Source organism: Octopus bimaculoides, chromosome 11, assembly GCF_046866305.1.
Source record: "Octopus bimaculoides isolate indiv1 chromosome 11, ASM4686630v1, whole genome shotgun sequence".
Classification (NCBI taxonomy): Eukaryota; Metazoa; Mollusca; class Cephalopoda; order Octopoda; family Octopodidae; genus Octopus; species Octopus bimaculoides.
In genome coordinates, this window is record NC_142938.1 from 32,557,954 (window position 1) to 32,580,708 (window position 22,755).

At 38.5% G+C, this 22,755-nt stretch overlaps 1 long non-coding RNA gene across 1 annotated transcript; it reads left to right on the forward strand.

Moving 5' to 3' along the window:
• Positions 1-13,149: 13,149 nt before the first annotated feature.
• On the forward strand, positions 13,150-16,402 carry LOC149133229 (uncharacterized). Its single transcript, XR_016243628.1, has 2 exons — positions 13,150-14,172; positions 14,837-16,402. It is a non-coding gene; the product is annotated as an uncharacterized LOC149133229 (long non-coding RNA).
• The last annotated feature ends 6,353 nt before the right edge of the window (positions 16,403-22,755 follow it).

Consider the following 22,755-nt stretch of genomic DNA (forward strand, 5'->3'; position numbering starts at 1 on the left):
TAGCTGCATGTCCTTCCTTACATCAACCACTTTACAGAGTGTGTTGGGTGTTTCTTGTGACACTAGAACTAGTGAGGTTGCCAAGTAACTCACAAGTCAAAGAAAAAGACCTCCCCAACTGAGTAGAGATGGAGAGGAGAGTAGATGTTGAGAAGTTAAATATGATTCAGGGAGTGGAACAGGTGTTTTGCTGTTGAGGAGATACATGGCCGTCTTGCTTTATATGGCTGCTTCTTTAGTGTTGATGTCATAAAAATGCCCACTATACAGTCTGCAAAGGCTGTGAGGTCTCTTTAATTATGTTGAGGACATGACACATCTCAAGTGTTGCTGCTAGGAAATAAGTACCTAGTACATTCTATAAAGCGGTTGGTACTAGGAAGGACATCCATTTGTAGCAACCAAGATAAAAATGAAACATGCAAGCATAATTTGTGTAGTACTCCAGAATATATGCTGATTCTGACTGTAGCAATCTGTCCAACCATGTCAGCATGAAAAGTAACAATATGACACTGATGATAACAACAATGATAATGATGATAATATATGTACATGATGTGTGTGTGTGTGGATGTGCATGTATATATGTATACTCACAAAACACACACACATATATACATGCAGAGGAGGAAAGAAAAGAGAGAAAAGGAGAAATGAGAGCAACATAGTGAACAGTAATCTCATATAGAGATTGAAAAGGTGTGACCTCCTTCATACTGATAAGAAATGTCTAAGAGGGGTGGGTGGGTGAAACAAAGGTCATTATTACTGGACAGTAGAGAATTGGCATTGATTGATATGGGAGCATTGATTAGCTGTTAGAGACAAACATATATAAAGACCTTTATAGAGTCCTGTATAATGACCTACATCTCTTTCTCTCTCTCTCTCTATATATATATGTACATACACCCATACATATATACATACATACACATATCTATATTTACATCTATCAGTCTACATACTTACATACATAAATACGTACATTCATATATACATACCTCTCTCTCTCTACACACACACACACACGCACGTTTTTCTAAAAAACGATATATATATATTATATAATAAATGCCAAAACGAATTTCTGTGTGTCATTGTGTCACACTTTGACCCCCTCTCTCACTATTCAATGACACTTCTTCTACTCCTCTTTCTGGGGTGATAGTAAATAGTATAAGCTGTAGTTGTGATAGAGGTGGAGGTGATGGTGATCATGGTGGTGGTGGTGGTGGTAGCTGAGGCGGTCAAGCACGACACTGATAGTAAGGGATGTGAAAGACAGTAGTGATGGTGGTGGAGAGGAAGGCAGTGAAGTCAAAGGTGTTGATGGTGGTGGCATCAAAAGTCCAATGATGTGTGCAGAGCAGTTGTGGTGGTAATGTTGGTTGTACTGGTGATGGTGATGGTTGAAAACAATCAACAGAAAGAGAGAGAGAGAGAAAGTAAGAGGTTAAGAAGAAAAAAAATTGTATTGACCCCCGAATGAGAAGACAAAAAATGTTGTTTATCATGAAGCTTTGCAATAAGTTCCAAGTCAACATATTGTATCATGGTTTTGATGAAAATTGTTCATTGCTTGAAAAATATTGGTCAAGTTTTTAAAAATTTAATATATACTCAATGCATCAAGTGTCATTATTGGGCTCAAGGCCCAATGAAGAGTCCTTCACAGGAACTAGCTTAGAAGCTAGTATATTTGTTTTATTCTCATTGTTCACGTATTTCACTTGTTTTTCCCTCGCTTGTTTATGTATTTTATGTTATTTGCACTGCTGGTGACATCCTGTACCCATATATGCATGTGTGTGTATATATATATATATATATAGGTAAATGATAGGGTTGCCTCAATCTTTCAGGGGTAGTCTGAAGCATCCAAGCAACCAGGGGATGTTTAAATCCGGAGGCACTCCTGGGGATCACCTGTACGGGTACCGTCTTGGGTAGAGGGCATCCAGAGGCAGGTAATTTATTGTTTAAACCGTAGTTTATAATTATATTTATGTGGAGAATGGAGCAACAAATACAAGAAGAAGCAATTCTGTTGGGCTAGTTAGCCGTTGTTTTATTATGTGGAGGTTATGTAAAGAGTCATTGTGGAGGTTGAGGTCATGTAGTGAGTCATTGTGAATGTTATGTAATAGTCATTTACGTACGTTTCAATCTAGCCAATGGTTTGGCTGATCTCATCAGAATGTTGAGGAGTATGTTAAGAGTTCGTTGTGCGAGGGATGTAGGGGAAGTGATTGGTGGGTATATTAATGTATATGGTGGTGTAACAATATCGATAGGTAAAGAAAGCCTTATGTTTTAGTTGAAGTTGTGTTGGTCTTCCTGTAAGGGGATGTAGGATGGGTGCTATTTAAGTTCATTATTCCGGTTTTAATCAAATGCATCTCCACGTGATTTTATGATTGAGGGATCCGTCGTATATTTATAGCACCGGCGGTGTTAGTACAGGGAAGCAACCTTAAATTTAGGTGAAAAGGGGGCTAACTCTGGTCTTATTCGTATCTACTTATAATTAATAATACTTAGAGGGAAAGTTCTTTTATGCTTATTTAGTTTAGCTTAGGAGGTGTAGTGTATTATATATTTAATTATACTTGGAGAATGAGTATTTAGTAGCGTGAAGACAGATTAGACTAGATTCATATCTCCTGTTTAATAGGTCATTCTTAGCCGTTAGGATCTCAAGGCACTCGGTTAAACAGAGCTGACAGCGTCTGTTAGCTGGGTTATAGGAATTAGCTACTTTTAGTATGTGCCACTTTAGTTTATATTCTATCTTATTGTCATTTAGTTCCCAGATATACCTACTAAGCCCTGTTGAATTTGCCTTATTTCTGTTTTTAAAACTAGATAGGTGCTCATTATATCTAAGACGTATTTGGTTTTTCGTGGACCCAATGTAAGATTTAGTGTGGCTGTTTGTTTGTACGTCACATTGGTAAACTATATTATCTGTCTTGCATCTATTGGAGAAATTACATTTATTCCTGTCTCTACAGCCACATAGGTTGTAAGGGGTGTCTATGTCTGTGTGTTGTTGTGTGGTCCTATTGTTTTTTGGGACTGGCTCATGTGCGGGCGACGCCCCTGGGCCGGCTCTTGTGCAGGTGACACAGGAGGTTTTTCGAGCGGGATCGTTGCCGGTGCCCCTGGACTGGCTCATGTGCGGGTAATACATGAAATCTTTCGAGCGAGATCGTTACCAGTGACCCTGGACTGGCTCTTGTGTGGGTAAAACATGAAATGTTTTGAGCGGGATCATTGCCAGTGCCCCTGGACTGGCTCATGTGCGGGCGACACATGAAATCTTTCGAGCGAGATCATTGCCGGTGCCCTTGGGCCGGCTCTTGTGCGGGTGACACATGAGGTTTTTCGAGCAAGATTGTTGCCGGTGCCCCTGGGCTGGCTCGTGTGTGGGTGACACATGAAATGCCTTGAGCAGGACGGGATCGTTGCCAGTGCCCCTGGACTGGCTCATGTGCGGGCGACACATTAAGTCTTTCGAGCGGGATCGTTGCCAGTGCCTCTGGACTGGCTCATGTGCGGGCGACACATGAGGTTTCTCGAGCGAGATGAGCGTGGCCTTTGCCAGTACCGCCTGACTGGCCTTCGTGCGGGTGACACGTAAAAGCACCCACTACACTCTCTGAGTGGTTGGCTTTTAGGAAGGGCATCTAGCTGTAGAAACACTGCCAAATCAGATTGGAGCCTGGTGTAGCCATCTGGTTTCACCAGTCCTCAGTCAAATCGTCCAACCCATGCTAGCATGGAAAGTGGACGTTAAACGACGACGACAATACGTACAGACATATATATATATATATACCGCCTGACTGGCCTTGTAGGGTTTACGAGCGAGATCGTTGCCAGTGCCCCTGGACTGGCTCTTGTGCGGGTGGCACATAAAAGACACCATTTTGAGCATGGCCGTTTTCATACGGGTGACACGTAAAAGCACCCACTACACTCTCTGAGTGGTTGGCGTTAGGAAGGGCATCCAGTTGTAGAAACTCTGCCAAATTAGATTGGAGGCTGGTGTTGCCATCCGGTTTCACCAGTCCTCAGTCAAATCGTCCAACCCATGCTAGCATGGAAGGCGGACGTTAAACGATGATGATGATGATGATGGTGTTTACATTGTTGTTGGTATTTTTGGTGTTATGTGGTTTGGCTTTGGGACGTATTGTATTTCTATTACATGTGTTATGTTTATCTTTTTCATTCATATCGTTAGTGTGGCTTCCGGCGGTGTTTGGTGTGTTAGTAGTGTGTGTGTTTCTAGCGTTTGGGTTCCTTGTAGTTGGGTCTTTTTTATGGTTATTGGATTCGATGAATTTAATTTTATGGTTAAATCCTGCCTTATGTAGTGCGATGTTGTAGGTTTCCTTATGCTTATTAAAAATAGCTTGGTTAGAAGAGAGGCGTGATATCCTGTTACTTATACTATGTGCTAAGCCTCTCTTGAGGAATAGTGGGTGGTTGCTGGATGCGTTTATGTATTTTAGGTTGGTATTGGGCTTTATGTATGGTTCATGTAGTCCTGTGGCTAGGTTGCAATTGGCGTCTAAATAGTTTATGGATGTGTGTTCGTTTTCTATAGAAATGGCTAGTCCAAATCTTTTGAAGAATTTATGCAAGTTTTTCTTAATGAGCTCTAGTTTCCTATTCGAGGGATTTTTAATTACAAATAGTGCGTCGTCCCTGTATAATCCACCTCCAGGTCTGGGAATTCCTCCTGTATGTAGGAGAGCAGATAAATTCCCACTAAGTCACTTATCTGAGCTGAATCCGGGGCTCCCATGGTGATATCGAAGGAGTTAGGGGAGTCTTTACGGACCCAGAGCTTATTATCGAAACTTATAATAGATTTTCTAGGTGGCACAATAAGACCGTTACACGTCCGCATCAAAGAACACCTGAACATGAGAGCCTCCTCCTTCAGAAAACATCTAGACAGATGCCGGAACACTGACAAAAACATAACAGTCACAATTGAGGCCAAAGAAATTTGGGTAATCTAAGAATTAAGGAAGCATTACTCATACACAGACTAGGACCCCAAATTAACAACAGGCTGGAGGTTAGTAATCAATATATTATTTAGCTACATCTGGATGCATGTAGGTTCATTTTTGATATGCTCATCTATTGTTTATAACAAAAAAGGAGAAGAGGGAAAAAAAGGGGGGGGGGGAGAAGGAAGCTGCACGTATAATACATAACTTAGAAGCAGTGCTACAGCTGTACCAACACACAAGATTGAGACATAGCCGACCTCACGCACTTCTCATGAGGAATTCCAGAAGGAGCTTTGTGAGACCCCTGCTGAGATGCTTCCAAAAAAGAAAAAGCCGTTAGAAAACAGTTTATAGCAGCGACTCCATCTAAGAATATCTGAAGAAGGAATTGTATTCCGAAATATCATCGGACTATGGATAACTAAATTACAACAGGTATTTAGTCCATTTTTTGTATTATAGTGCATTGTTGTACCATTCAAAACTTTTTATTCTTTACAAACAATACACAATGCTTCAAGCGAACTACAATACTCTCCATATATATATATATATATATATATATATATATATATATATATATATATGAGTATATGCATATATATGTACATGTATATATATACCTTCATCCACATGTACATATAGATACATAACTGGGTACATGACGTGGCAAAAGAACATGGACAAAATGGTAAACAAGGTGCAACAAACAAGCAGGCCACATAGAAACATCTCCTTCATCAGCTGCCACCATCAAAATCCCGGCGTTTCGAAGAATTAAGGCAGTACGCATCGTTAAAATGGTTCTTCCCACGAACACAAATTAAATTGTTTTCTTGGAGGGTAGTGGCGGACGGAAAACAAGACAGGAAAACGAAACGGTGAAATAAACAAACAAAAAGGCTGTACAGCCAGACGTGAAGTGTGTGTGTATTGAATGCTGTGAGGCACAAACTGGAGGAGCAAAGAAGTATGTGCGAGCTTGAGTCCAAAAACGAAAATGAGCAACGAGAGGTCGAGAAGGAGAGAGATAGTAGTAGTAACAGTGAGAGGCGAAGGACGAGCAGCGAGAGATAAAGAGAGAGAGAGAGATAGTAGTGACAGGGAGAGGCGAAGAACAGTAGAGGGAAGAATGAGAGGGGGAGATAGATATAGAGGCATGTGTGTATCTATGTGTGTATATATATATATATATAAAAACAAATAGTAAATGAGTATATGCATATATACGTACAGGTATGTGCATACCGACATCCACCTGTATGTATAGGTGCATATCTGGGTACAGGACATTGCAAACAAACATAGACGAGAACACACGAGCCACATAGAGAACATCTCCTTCATCAGCCACCCACGTTTTAACACCGGCGTTTCGACGAGCTTGGGCAGGACGCATCGCTAAAACAGCTCGTCCCATGGATCGCAGATTAAATTTGTATACGCAAATTAAATCTAGCCATGGAGGAATGTAGTGGCGGACAAAAAACAAGACAGGAAAACAAACAGAAAAGGCTTTACGGCCAGACGAGAAAAATTATGTGTGTAAGAACGCGATGAGGCACGGACCCGAGAGGGACAAAGTGGTGCGTGCGTTGCTTGGCGAAAGCCAAGGAAGGAAAGGATTATTGACCGGAAGCATGTGACCATGCCGGTGTAAAGGGAAGAGAGAGAAACAGAGGGAGGAAGTAGAAGAATAGGTGAGCAACGAGAGGAAAAGAGAAAGAGAGGAAAAACGAGGGGGGAAAAAGAGATACGTAGTAGTAACAGAGGAAGAACGAGAGGGGTAAAGCGAGATACGTAGTAGTACAGAGGAAGAACGAGGGGGGGAAGGAAAGAGAAAGAGATAGAGTAGCGTCGGAGGATATGAGTTACGAAAACTACTTACATTTGGAAGATGTTGCGTTCAATCATGTAAAAACAAATAGTAAATGAGTATATGCATATATACGTACAGGTATGTGCATACCGACATCCACCTGTATGTATAGTTGCATATCTGGGTACAGGACATTGCAAACAAACGTAGACGAGAACACACGAGCCACATAGAGAACATCTCCTTCATCAGCCACCCACGTTTTAACACCGGCGTTTCGCCGAGCTTGGGCAGGACATATATAGGATCTTTTTTAAAACGGGGGCCACATTTTTCATTAATGTTTTACGTAGTGTTTTTGGTACCGAAAGACTTTCAAACTTCGTATACTTATCTATTTTGTGTTATAGAACAGAAAAATATTTTTGTATTCGAATTTATTTCATGTAAAAAATTGTCTTATTTCGATAATTTCAACCAATCACTGACAAGTATTCAGTTGTTTACATTTACTCCTTTGGCTGATTAAGCCATAGCTTTGTTTTATTTGCTTTTTTCATTTTCTTTTTTTTTTCTTCGTTTTATTTGCTTTTTTCTTTTTAAATTTGCTGTTTTACCCTAACCCTAACCCTATCACCGATAGAATTGTTTATGTAGTCTGTACTTAATGTATATCGGCTGAATGGACGTCAGTGATTGGTTGAAATTACAGAAATACGACAACTTTAACATGGAATAACTTATGGATTTCTTTTTTTTTAAAGAAGACTAAGAGAAAAAGATGTTTTATATGACACATTCTACCAGTGTTCCAAGTTTCAAAATGTTTCGTTAATGAAAAATGTGGCCCCCGTTTTAAAAAAGATCCTATATATATATATATATATACGTCATTCTTGTCTGCCGACTTATAAACTTCTAGATCCATTCATACACACTTTTACATGGTAGTGCACTGCCCCTGTATTGTGCTAAAAGCCTCTGATGAATTTCAGCATCTGACATATCTTCTGACTAGAGAAATCGGATCACTACTTTGTTCTTTTTTGGTACATATTGCTAGTGGAGTGGCCATGCTTACACTGTCAATCCAGAAACAAAAATGGTGTGATCAGGCTCAAACTTTGATCATGTGACTACAATAGTACCAACTATAAGCACGCATGAACAGAAGGCAGTGTGACAATAATAAAATTATGTTATGGTGGAAATGAGGATAATTTTTGACTTCCCCTTGTGTGTATATGCATATGCAAGTGTATTTCTTTGTGAGTGTGTTAGTGTATGTGAATATATATAAGTGAATGTATATATGTGAATGCATGAGCATTTCAGTGTGTGTTTGTGTTAGTGTGTGTGCGTGTCTGCCTGTCTTTGTTCCAGTGTAACAGCCTGTTACTCCCAGAGATAGTTTTCTATAGAAAACAAATGGATAATCAATATAGTCATGTCAACTGTCAGGTGGGGGAAGGAGAGAGAGAGATTGACATTATTGAAAAGTTTATTCACCTTACCCTGCTAAGCTCCAGCTACTTTTCCCAGAGAATAATCTGTCTCTTTCTCTTTCTCAGTATCTCTCCCTTTCTGGTTTTTCCAAGTCTCTTCCTCTTTTCTCTCTCTCCCTGTCTTTTTTTTTTGTATCCCCCTCCCTCTCTCTTTTCTACTTTTCTCTTCTGTGGTGTTGTTTAGCTCCAGACCAATCCTGATTGAGCAGATGTATGATCTAAGGTATTCCAACCAAGAGCACCCCATCTTTTCAAGGATATCTAGGACTACATTCGCTAATGTCCCCTAATGTTATGGTATGATTTTGATGGGTGTTTGGCTACTATTTCTTGCTAATCAGGCAATAGAATTTTCCAAAAGTTTCTTACTCTTGGGGCACCCTTGAAATACTTAACCCAAGAAACAATACCTATTATAGATATTTATAAATCTCTTTATTAACAGTCTTTGAATGGTTAATCTGAGTCATGAGGAAGGTTAAAGAAATTTCATTATAACCAACATCTTATTTAGAACAGATTTCCCTTCAATTCTCTGTTAAGAAGTTATTTTTCTCTCTAGAGGCTCCTTACTGTCTACAAATGCCAGGGTTTCCCTTAGGGAATAAAATATGTAAAATAAAATTATGAATATAGATTAATAACACACCTATACCAGTATGGAAAACAGATGGTAAACGTCAATGATGATGATGACGATGATGGTGATGATGATAATGATGATGATGATAATGGCACAAAATATATTCACATGAAATTGTCGTTATATTTGGTTGGGAAAAACAGGTGCACAGCCATCTTTGTCAGCTGGTTCAGTTTTATTTAAGTGGTGAAGTCATGATGAAACATGTTTAGAAATCAGAGCGTGCGCGCGTGTGTGTGTGTGCGTGCGTGCGTGCATAAATCTTTGTTATACACTCAATGTCAAAAATATGTTTTCTGCACAATTCATTCTGGGCATATATTTATTTTTTGTATTTTACTTTTGCTATCATTAGACTGCAGACATGCTGGAGCACTTCCATGAAGGGCTTAGTCAAACAATTTGACCACATAATGTCCAATTTTAAAAATAAGCCTATATTCTTGATAAACTGAACTTATACAAAGGTTTAATTATTCAAAATATGATCCCTGAACACCTATGCCTTTCTCCCATTGATTAACAAGGTCATTTATGCCTCTTCAATAAAAATCCAAAGGTTTGATGCTAAGAAATTCTTGAATTGAGTTTCAACCTCGGTTTTGGAATGGAAAGGTTTTTGCTTCAAAAAAGTGTCTAGGTGCTTGAGAAAGTAGTAGTCAGTGGTTGAAAGATCAGGAGAATATAGAGGATGTGGTAAAGTCTCATATCCCAAGTCTGTGAGCTTCTGTAGTGTCATCCTAGAAATATGCATTATCTACATTTGACGGATATTCGTCCTCATCTTGTTTGTTGTTAACACAGCGTTTCGGCTGATATACCCTCCAGCCTTCGTCAGGTGTCTTGGGGAAATTTCGAACCTGGGTTCTCATTCCTATCGATGTTACTATTATTATATTATTATTATCAATCAGGTCGCTGCCGTGAATCGAACTCGGAACCTTGGGGTTAGTAGCCCGCGCTCTTAACCACTACGCCATATGCCCGTGGGCAATTATGGGGTGAATTTTAAGGCTTATAAATCTATTATTTATTTATTTATTTTTTTTTTCTATCCTTCCTCAATACCGGTTCCCATATGCTATTCATATCTGCACTCGGTCTGCTTAGGAGGTTGTTGTGTCCTAGCATATGTGCTGCTTCTTTTAGTTTTCGTATTTTCCAGTGTTGTTCCCTGTCTATTATTTTAACTTCATCCCACAGGGGGAGGTGGTTTCCATTTTTCCATACATGATCAGCTATACCCGATTTATCGATATCTCCTCGTGTCACAGCTTTGCGATGTTCTTCTACCCTTATTTTGAGGGGGCGACATGTTTCGCCTTTGTATAACCTACCACAGCTGCATGGGATGGAGTACACGCAGTTTTTTGGTCATATTCTCTTCTGTTGGTGGTTTTACCCGAAGGAGATATTTGCGAAGTGTTGTATTGCTCTTGAATACTGCCCTGATGTCATATGGGCCGCATATCTTTTGTATCTTTTCGGAGAGGCCTTTCACATAGGGTAGACAGACTGTAGACACCTGACGAAGGCTGGAGGGTATATCAGCCGAAACGTGTTAACAACAAACAAGATGAGGACGAATATCCGTCAAATGTAGATAATGTAAATAATGTAAATAATTCCTCATCTCTTAAATATAGAACTGTAGAAATATGCAGTCGAGCGTTGTCATGGAACAGAATTGGACCACATTGGTTAACAAGTGCAGGTCTCATTTTGCTCAAGTGAACATGCATTCCTTCTAGTTGCTTACAGTAAACTTCCAATGTAATTCTCTGGTTAGGCTCCAGGAAGCTGTAATGGATCACATTAATTTTATTTTTGCATCAAGTCTTTTCAAAACATCAAGTTTAATGTCCACTGTAATCCCTTTATGGTTTCTTTTTACACTACTGCCTTCATGTCTTCTTGAGGTTTTCTCTCCAGACATCTTAAATTGAAGGCAAATCCAACAGTAACAGCGATTAATTATTCACAACAAATATGTAGTAAATAAAATTGGCCCAGAAAAGAGTCACTTTGTGAGAGCAGAAAATTGTATCACACACACACGCACGCACGCACACACACACACAGTTGGTTGATAGTGGTGATAATGTGTGGTTGCTTTGATTTAGATGTTATTGATTGGTGGGTGGGCATTGTTGGTGTTGTAGTAGTCATATTGTTGCCCACTGTATTAATGTGGCTGTTTTAGTTTGAAGTCAATCTTCATAGACCTGACATCAAAGACATTTCATTCAACTTTTAAAATACACTAGGATACCACATTGTATGTCTTTATTTGAAATGGACTTTCTCATCTTCTTCATACTATATATTACTATTGCTGTTGGTGGTCATGTTTGTATTGACGATAGAAGCACACATACATATGTACACATTCATATATACATACACATACATACATATGTGTGTATATATGTGTATACACACACACACACACACATATATATGTGATGGACTCTCCTGTCAATGATGGTGTATGAGCATTCAGTTTTTCCTGAACGACTTGCACAAATGATTTGTTTATAGTGATCAAGTGTTCGTGTCACACATTAGCTCACTCTCTCCATCAAAATGACGTTGTCTGAGCAGATGCGCAGTGTACTACGCATCAGGTGTTGAAGTGATTGCTGAGCAACATGAGATGAAGTGTTTTGCTCAAGAACACAATGCACCACCTGGTCTAGAAATTGAAACCATTATCTTGGGACGGTGAATCCAACACCCTAACCATTAGGCCATGCACCTTCACATACATACATAATATAAATAATATATAGATATATGCATATATCCATACATATATGTACATACCTACATCTATATGTATACATACATGCATATATGGGTACAAGACATCAAAAAAACGTTAAGCACAATGAGAAACGAAAACATAAAAACGAAAACAGAAAACGAACTTTTTTCGAACAACAAAAAAAAACAAACAGAGAAACGAGGCATGCAACATAAAGAGTATATCCCTTTGTCAGTTGTCCTTGTTCCATCTTGTTTCAAAGGCAAGGACAATACGCAACTTTGTTGGAATAGTCCTTCCCACAAAGCAAATTAAATAAAATTTGGAATTTTTTGCAGAGAGTGAAAGTGTTAGGACAGTGAGAACAAGACAGTAAAAACAAGACAGTAAAAACAAATGGTGAGGGCTGTTGAGCTGAGATGATAGAAAAATTATTATGAATGCTAAGTGCCATGATAGAAGAGACAGAAAAAACACGTCTGTTCTTTAGGAAGACCAGTGGGCAGAAAGAAAGAACCCTTTTCGTCATGTGTCAGCGACGAGAGAGCCAAGGAGGAAGAGAAGTAGTGAGAGAGAGAGAGAGGGGGAACGGTGAAAGGGAGAGAAGAATAAGGAAAGGGTGGGAGAGAAAAACAGAAAGGATGAAGAACAAGAGAGGGAGAGAGCTAGTAGAAGAGTGTGCATTGTAATTATTAAGATAAAACTTACTTGGAAAAGGATGCGTGGCGTTCGATCATATAATAATATAAATAATATATAGATATATGCATATATCCATACATATATGTACATACCTACATCTATATGTATACATACATGCATATATGGGTACAAGACATCAAAAAAACGTTATATATATATATATATATATATATATATAGCATCACTTGTAACTCACAAAGGCAAAAACAATGAAAAACTAACCAATTCAGATAATTAACAGCAGACGCGTTTCAGGATTATGATTAATAATTAACAATTAATAATCAATTTCCTTCATCAGTACTGTATTCCAGTAGTAAATTTGACTATGCTAGCAAACCCTGCAAGCATGGATGGGTAATTCCACACCGACACAGATCAGAAAGCATAACCGAATCCACCTCGGTCAGCCAGTTTAACTGTCCCTTCCTCAAGAAATTACCATGTGCGCGACAAGTGATATCGCAGAAAAATCTGCATATACTAACCTGGAGTGAATAATTATTACAAATTAAAAGGGTAAAGGATTATCAATTTATTAATTAATAAATCAATTAATAATTAATAATTTTTACCAAGCCCATCGGTATGAAAGCACCATTATTGGTGGAGAACTTATTCAAAAGTTCATATATTTATAAATATAATTAAGGGATCAGCAAAATATTTGCTTCACCATATACCGAAGTTTAGAAAATAGCAGCTAAAAAAGCTGAGAATCTCACAGATAGCATCACTTGTAACTCACAAAGGCAAAAACAAGAAGAAAAAACAATGAAAAACTAACCAATTCAGATAATTAACAGCAGACGCGTTTCAGGATTATGATTAATAATTAACAATTAATAATCAATTTCCTTCATCAGTACTGTATTCCAGTAGTAAATTTGACTATGCTAGCAAACCCTGCAAGCATGGACGGGTAATTCCACACCGACACAGATCAGAAAGCATAACCGAATCCACCTCGGTCAGCCAGAAATTACCATGTGCGCGACAAGTGATATCGCAGAGAAATCTGCGTATACTAACTTGGAGTGAATAATTATTACAAATTAAAAGGGTAAAGGATTATCAATTTATTAATTAATAAATCAATTAATAATTAATAATTTTTACCAAGCCCATCGGTATGAAATCGGTTATGCTTTCTGATCTGTGTCGGTGTGGAATTACCCGTCCATGCTTGCAGGGTTTGCTAGCATAGTCAAATTTACTACTGGAATACAGTACTGATGAAGGAAATTGATTATTAATTGTTAATTATTAATCATAATCCTGAAACGCGTCTGCTGTTAATCATCTGAATTGGTTAGTTTTTCATTGTTTTTTCTTCTTGTTTTTGCCTTTGTGAGTTACAAGTGATGCTATCTGTGAGATTCTCAGCTTTTTTAGCTGCAATTTTCTGAACTTCAGTATATGGTGAAGCAAATATTTTGCTGATTCCTTAATTATATTTATAAATATATGAACTTTTGAATAAGTTCTCCACCAATAATGGTGCTTTCATACCGATGGGCTTGGTAAAAATTATTAATTATTAATTGATTTATTAATTAATAAATTGATAATCCTTTACCCTTTTAATATATATATATATGTGTGTGTGTGTATATATAAAAAGGCAAACATGTGAAGTATTATTACTATTATCAACCGTAATAATGAGGTGGCTAGCAAGACTTCTACCTATACAGGTATGATATACAATAATTAAAGAAAAGAAGGATAAAAATACCACTTGCTAAAAATCAAAGCGACAGCTTCAAAAAACCACCAATCTTACGATAAATATACACACAAGCAATGCAATGAACATTTTAAAAATAGGCCTACCTTCAGAATGTAATACGAAAATAGATAATACATGTCTCAATATCAATTGAATCATGCTCTGCATGAAAAAATATGCTCTGCATGAAAAAAATATGCTCTGCAATCATCGGTTGGAAATAGTATTTAACATCTATTTCTAAAATATTCACTATGTCAACTTGTGTGCATTTCTAACTTTAAACGTCCCGCTCCGTTTAAAAAGAAACTATCGTAAACAATAACAAATGCAAATATGTGAAGTATTATTTCTGTTATGAACAGTAATAATGAAGTGGCTAGCAAGATTTCTACCTATACCTGAAGTGAATATTTTAGAAATAGATGTTAAATACTATTTCCAACCAATCATAAGATTGATGGTCTTTTGAAGCTGTCGCTTTGATTTTTAGCAAGTGGTATTTTTACCCTTATATATATTAGGTTGTTACACATGAAATGTCATATTTTTAATTACTTGTTATTTCAGTCATTTAAAAACTCAATTATGTATACCCTTGCCTTTAATCTTGACTCTTTTCTTTTCAGACAATATTGGTATACAAAATTCGTACCCACAAACCTTATGAAAATGATAACAACCAAACAATGTTGAGTGATTTTCTTGTATGAGTACAAACTGGGTCATTATGCCACAGAAGCCCTACGGAATATCAAGGGGGCCTATGATAATGGTTTTGTTGACATCAGAACTTTTCAGAGATAGTTCCAAAGATCTCGTTCTGGAGATGATAGTCTTGAAATTGAACCAAGAGGGAGGCCAAAATCAGTTATTCAGCATGATGGATTAAGTGCTTTAGTTGAACAAAATCCGAGAACAATGATCCAAATATTTTCATAAGAACTCCAAACACCTGGCACAACTGTTTCTCAACACCTGAAAAAATTGGAAAAGTTAAGAAAATGGATAGGTTTGTTCCACACATCAACTGAATAAGATTTAAAAAAACAGGTGCCTCGAAGTATGTTCCTTGTTGCTTTCTTGTGATGAGAAATGGATACTCTTTGACAACAGCAGGAGAATAGGATAGTGATTAGATGTAGGAGAGTCATCTAAGCACTACCCAAAACCACCATTGCACCCTAAAAAGTTAGTGGTCACTGTATGGTGGTCTGCAAAGGAGGTTATTCATTATTCATTTTTGAAACAAGGAAAAACGGTAACAGCAACATCGTATTGCCAGGAAATTGATTGTATGCATGAGAATTTGAAAAAGAAGCAACCCAGACTAGTGGATAGGGATGGTCCGATTTTGTTCCATGACAATGCACGCCCTCTTAGTTCTCAAGCTACTGTCCAAAAGTTGCAAAGCCTGAATTATGAGATCTTGCAACATCCTTCCTATTTCCCTGATATCGTTCCTACTGATTATCACTTATTTAAGTATTTTGAGCTTTTCATATGCAATAAAACATTCTTAAATAGAAAAGAGGTAATTGAAGCATTCGGACAATTTATTACAGCACAAGATGAAGTTTTTTTTTAAAGATGGAATATATGACTTAGAGAAACATTGGGTATAGGTCATAAATGAATATGGATCATACTTTGATTAAATAAATCTGTTCTCTAACACTTCTGAAACATTTTGTGTGTGACAACCTAATATATATATATATATATATATATGTGTGTGTGTGTGTGCATTATATAAATGTGAATGTAGGTGGTTATGTATGTGTGTTTAGTCCAGAAAGGCTCTGAAATGATGCATCCTTGAGAAAAATGAATTGATTTTTGAAATATGCATCCCAAAGAAAAGATCATCCATGATAATGATAAAAAAAAATGATTTACTACAAGAAATAACTTAACTTTTTGATCAACAACTTTCTCACTGTATCTTTCACCACCAATGTATCTCTTCTATATAATTACCATACTCTTGGACACTCACTCTCTTTGTATATGTATTAACACTCATGCATTTCTTTCATTTTGTTTAAAATCTCATCTTCTAAAGTTTACTTTCATTTTATGATAATTATTATGCACAAATCCTGTTTTCTGATTGGATAAAAAAATGATCAAACTTTAAACCTCTATAACATTTTCCTAAATTTTCTCTGGAATAAATGAATCACAAACTGAGACCCAGGGTGAAAAAGTACATCAATATACCAAATCTTAAAATTTTCACTTCATTTTAAAATTTCAAAATCTGTGACAGCAGCATAAAAAAATCTCTCTCTCTTTCTTTCATTTTTTTGATTTTCTCATGGTAAACTTCCCCCTCTCTATACATTTTTACCACACTCTCTCATTCTCTATAAAAGCATATTGCACATGCCGAATGTGTGTGTGTGTGTATGTGCATGCATGTGTGTAAGGAATTTCATTAGCGTGACAAGGTGATTTACAAAAGGTAGGTAAATGATAATTTATTTTAACAGTATACTTTTTTACAAGGAAATATGCTTTTTCTTACACACACACACATACGCACACGCACACACACACACACATACACACTCACACACACACGCACACACACACACACTCTCTTGATGCAGGGTAGGGGATTGAAAATTTAAATTACAATTGTTTTTTGCTTACATACCATCAATGGACCACCACATCATCATTCCAGAAAATGTGCTTATGAGGAGAAAAATATTGAAAATCGTCAATATATTTCAGAGTGACAAAGAAGTGAGTAGCAGGTGGTTGTGGTATGTGCTAGAAATAACAGCTAAATCTCCCTTAAATCACGAACCTTTTCACCTGGAAATTATTTTGAAATTATAAACAGAAACAAATTGCAGATTTACTTTTGTTTATAATTACAGGTTGGGACTGTCTGTATTTTAAAACTATGATTAAAATATATATTTGGAAAAAAGCTGAAATTTAAGATTTATAAAGAGGTGGGGGTTAATGAAAAAGATTAAAAGATTTCACTATTGTTTTTAAATTAGGTTTCATTTTCTGTTTGAAAATAAAAGAAGTGGGGATCGTGATGGTGATTGCTGTTTCCAAAAATTTTTCTCTTTTTAAACCTTCAACGCTCTCATCATTTTTAAGCACATAGTGCAAAAGCATTGGCCAAAATCAATACTGAGTTGGGGAGGGAGATTTGAAATAATTCATAAATTTTCAAACAAGTCTTTTTTTTACTGGAAAGGTGCCTCTCATTGTTTATAAATATGAAGTGCAAAAAATAAAAATTGGATAAAATCGGATCAGAAATGAGGAGTGGGGATTCATAAGTTTTTCAGAAATCTTTTTAATGGAAAAGCTTCCCCATCATCATTTGCGAGAGTATAATGGAAAATAAGTTTGAAAAATGCCTGTCAAAATGGAGAATATCCAACTTAAGTGAATGTGTTATTCCAAAAGTCTGCCAAAGCATTCTATTGTAAAAATGACCCTGCAACAATGGGATACTCAGCTAGTGTATACACACACACACACACACACACACACACACATACATATATATACAAGACTAAGGATAAAACCATTTTAATGATTTCATCAAGTGGCCACCATATAAAAAGCGATATAAGTAACAATTTATACTAATATATAATTATATTTAAGGGTGAGGATAAACCCCACCAACACACAGGAAAAAGACGCCAAATGGCTCTAAAAATCTCATCTACACTCCATTAGCACAGGTTGTAAGCAAGCAGATGAATAAATGAATAAGATTTTTTAAAAAGGGTTAATTGCAGATCAATTTCTGGCTTAACTGTAGGTCAATTTCTGGTTGAGATGAATAAATTGGATTTAATTAGTAATCCTCTCTCATCCTTTGGTTGTCTCCCATGAACACTTCTAAAGGCTTTACGCCATCCCCACCCCTACTTAGGGTTTTATCTCCTATGTAAAGTAGTGATCATTTAGTGCAAAAATATGATAGTGTAGTGTATGCAGGTTGAATTGAAGGCTGTTGTTTGTTTATGAATTCTGCCAAATGCGAGCTTTCTTTCCAGGTACATGACGCTGCTGTCCCCTGTCCCAGGATCTCATGGGCCCATACCTCCCACATCCTCAGGGTTGGCACTCTCAATGTCGGCACACTGAAAGGTAGGTCTGGTGAGATTGTTGAGATGCTTGAAAGGAGATGTGTCGATATGAAGAAGTAAGGTGGGGAGGAGGTTCCACTAGGTTCCTCACAGGCAAAGAACACATGTACAAGATTTTCTGGGCAGGGAACACAGATGGGGTGGGGGGCGTGGGTATATTTCTTGCAGAGAAATGGGTGGATAAAGTAATCGAGATAGTCAGAGTATGCAACAGAATACTTAAGATTAGATTAGTGCTTCATCATGGGTTAGCAACCGTCATTTCAGCCTATGCCCCTCAGCCGGGGCTACCCAATGGGCAGAAAGAGCAATTTTATGACAACCTCTTGCAGACTACCTCATTGACGAATGACAGGGACCTTCTCTTTGTGGCTGGTGACTTCAATGGACATGTTGGGGGCTTCCATGGCGTACATGGAGGCTACAGTTTTGGTTCTCGCAATGAGAAGGGAACCAGGCTGCTGGAGTTCTGCGATGCAGATTATCTTGTGGTTTGCAATACTAACTTCAGGAAACCTGCGAGTCACCTAGTCACCTACCGTTCTGGCAGGCACACTAGCCAAATTGACTACATCCTCACCAGAAAAAGAAAAAGATGGCTGCTTATAAATGCCAAAACCTTCCCAGTCAAAGAATGTACCCCACAACATAGACTGGTACTTAGTGACTTTAAGATCAGGGCTAAATGGATGCCCAGAAGACGACCAGCATGGAGAAGAAGGGTCTCGAGCTTAAAGATCCTGCGACTGGACAGAGATTTAGAGACATATTACTCAAAGCCTTCGATGAAACAGAAGGGGATATAGCTTCACATGATGTAGAAGACAACTAGAGGCTTCTGCAGGACAACCTGCTGAGGGCCACTGACCAGATCTGTGGCTGGTGCAAAGTCCTTTCTCGACTCAAAATAACGTCGTGGTGGAACAATGTTGTTGACAGGGCTATTAGAGAAAAGAAACAGGACTGGAAGAACAGTGGTAGCAGGGAATTGTATTAGACTGCCAGAAGGGAAGCTAGGAGACAGGTTTATTTAGCCAGAGGGGAGGCAGATAAGAAAAAATTTGCCAATGTTCTGTGCTGTGAGGACCAAAGACTTGAGGTATTTCGTGTTGCAAGACAGTGTGTGAGAGAGAATCGTGATGTCGTGGGAGAGAAATGTGTCCGCATGGATGATGGTATGCTTGCACTAAACGAGGCTGCAACGAGAGAGGTTTGGAGACGCCACTACGAAAGATTGCTCAATAAAGAGAATGAATGGGAGAAAGAGAGTCTGCCGAATGTCGACCCAACAGAGGGACCAGCTATCTGAATTGACAGTACCATGGTAGACAAAGCAATTAAGAGTATGAAGACAGGGAAATCCCCCGGCCCATCAGGAATTACCACAGAGATGCTAAAAATATTTGGCAGTGTCGGCTATAGCCTAGTCACCCATATAGTTAACCAGGTGATACATGAAGGAGTCATACCCAATGACTGGTGTAGCAGCACCATAGTCAACTGCTACAAATGTAAAGGTGACGCTTTAGATACAAATAATTACAGAGGCATCAAGCTGTTAGATCAGGTTATGAAAGTTACGGAGAGGGTCATAGCCCAACTAATTAGGGAGAGAGTTAGTTTAGATGAGATGCAGTTTGAGTTCATGCTGGGGAAAAGCACCATTGATGCTATATTTCTGGTAAGACAGCTGCAAGAGAAATACCTAGCCAAAGATAAGCCTTTGTACCTGGCTTTCGTGATTCTTGTTTAGATAATTTTTGTATGTGGCAGATGCTCAGGAGCAATAAACACTGAAAATGTGCAGAAAACAACTTCTGCCACATTCCAAGGAGAAAAACTAGAAGTAGTTGATAGGTTCCGCTACCTCGGTGACCAAGTCAGTAGTGGGGGATGGTGCACTGAAAGTGTAGCTGTTAGAATAAGAATAGCCTGGGCAAAATTCAGAGAGCTCTGTAAGAACGGCCGTGCGAACTCAAAAAGGAGAAATGGTGACGAATGGTAAAACAGAGGACTCCTTTTATTTAAACGTGTCACACGGTCGAACACAAAATAATATATCGAAGATGATATACAAAATATGTTATACTATGATAACATAGATGACCAGTAATGAAAGATCACAACCGTATAAGATGAATAACAGAGATATTTATTGTGGCATAAAAGTGTATGTCTGTGTGAGAGTGTGAATGCGACATATAAGAACATAATCAAAGACAGGCCGTCGTACAAAGAAAAGTATGTATGTGAGTGATACATGTATGTGTATGTGAGATATTACAGCAGATAGAAAGAGTCAGTAACACGTGAGCATTTATACCAGTTCTTGAGTACACAATAGGATGAGTCTGTATGTGAAAGGAGTGGAGGCTGTGTGTGGCAGGGCTGATCACTAGTTGTGATGTGGTGGCTTCCATGCCGGGCCGTGATTCTTGTTATACAGATGTTCGTCGTTCGTCGCTGGCTGAAATCTCTTGTCTGTTTATTTATCGTGGTGAAGCTGAGTCACCTAACAGAATCGAAGATAGAGATGTGCCGCGATGGTTTAGTTTGGTGTACATAGTAAGTCGTGTTGACGCTGGTGGAGATTGATGCTGGTTAGTAGTAATCGTAGAATCGTGTTGGTCATGACAATGGTGCTGGTTAGTAGTCGTAGACTCATGTTGCTGATGTGGCGGCGTAGTTGGTGGTCATCGTTGGATGAAACTGTTGATGTGTCGCTGGCTGCCGCTGCTGCTGCTGTCGTGTGGTACACGGCAGTCTCTATAGAGAAACTGGACCGAGACCAATTTGCTGGGTATGAGTTGGTCTATTTATAGCGAATTATCGGCTCACCAGACATCAGAAAAATACTCTATCGCGTGACCTTATTAAGGGCTGTGATTGGTCAGTTTGCGTTCTGGCGGGAACGGTTCGAAGAAGTTGCCGATTCGAATAATGATCAGTCATGTGATGACAAGGTTGATGTTTTCAGCTACGCTCGCGCTTGTTTATATTTAAATGAGAAGAATGGCGATAGCAATTTTGTATCTAATGGCGATAGGTAGTTTCACTACAGCTCTTACCTCTGCTGGTGACAAAGGGCCTCTCACTCAGAGTAAAAGGCAGACTGTATGATGCATGTGTACGAACAGCCATGCTACATGGCAGTGAAACATGGGCCATGACTGCTGAGGACATGTGTAAGCTCACAAAGAATGAAGCCAGTATGCTCCGATGGATAAGTAATGTCAGTGTGCATACTTGACAGAGTGTAAGTACCTTGAGAGAAAAGTTGGACCTAAGAAGCATCAGTTGTGGTGTGCAAGAGAGACGACTGTGCTGGTATGGTCATGTGGTGAGGATAGCTGTGTGAAAAATTGCCACATCCTAGCGGTTGAGGGAACCTGTGGAAGAGGAAGACCCAGGAAGACCTGGGATGAGGTGGTGAAGCACAACCTTTGAACATTAGTCCTCACCGAGGCAATGACTAGTGACTGAGACCTTTGGAAATATGCTGTGCATGAGAAGACCCAGCAAGCCAATTGAGACCATAACCTGTTGGCCTATGCCCACGTATGCATACCTTTCCTTCATTGGATACTAAACTCTGCTTGTGAAGACCTGTTGAGGCAAGTGAAATCGAAATCAAATCAAATTTGCAAATTCAATGACTGGCACCCATGCTAGTGGAGCGCTAAGAGCACCATCCGAGCATGATCGCTGCGAGAGCAGCTGTCTGGCTTCTGTACCGGTGGCACGTAAAAAGCACCATTCGAACGTGTTTGTTACCAGCATCGCTTTACTGGCACTTGTGCTGGTAACATTTGAAAAAACATTCGAGCAAGGCCGTTGCCAGTACCACCTGACCGGCCCTCGTGCCAGTGGCATGGAAAAGCACCCAATACACTCTCGGAGTGGTTGGCGTTAGGAAGGGCATCCAGCTGTAGAAGCTCTGCCAGATCAGATTGGAGCCTGGTGCAGCCATCTGGTTCGCCAGTCCTCAGTCAAATTGTCCAATCCATGCTAGCATAGAAAGCAGACGTCAAACGATGATGATGATGATGATGATACATGTAAATGTATGTATATATCATGCAGATATATGTTGTTTGTACAGATATGTATCAATATTTGCGTTTATATACTATGGACGTATTGTACTGATAACAGCCAGAAATCAATCTACAATTAGCCCTTTTTGAAAATCTTATTTATTCACCTGCTTGGTTACAACCTGTGGTAATGGAGTGTAGATGTGGTTTTTAGAGCCATTTGGCATCTATTTCTCGCATGTTGGTGGGGTTTATCTGCACCCTTTAATATAGTTATATATTAGTATGTATATATATGTGTGTGTGTGTGTGTGTGTGTGTGTATATATATATATATATATATATATATATATATATATATATATTGTGTATATA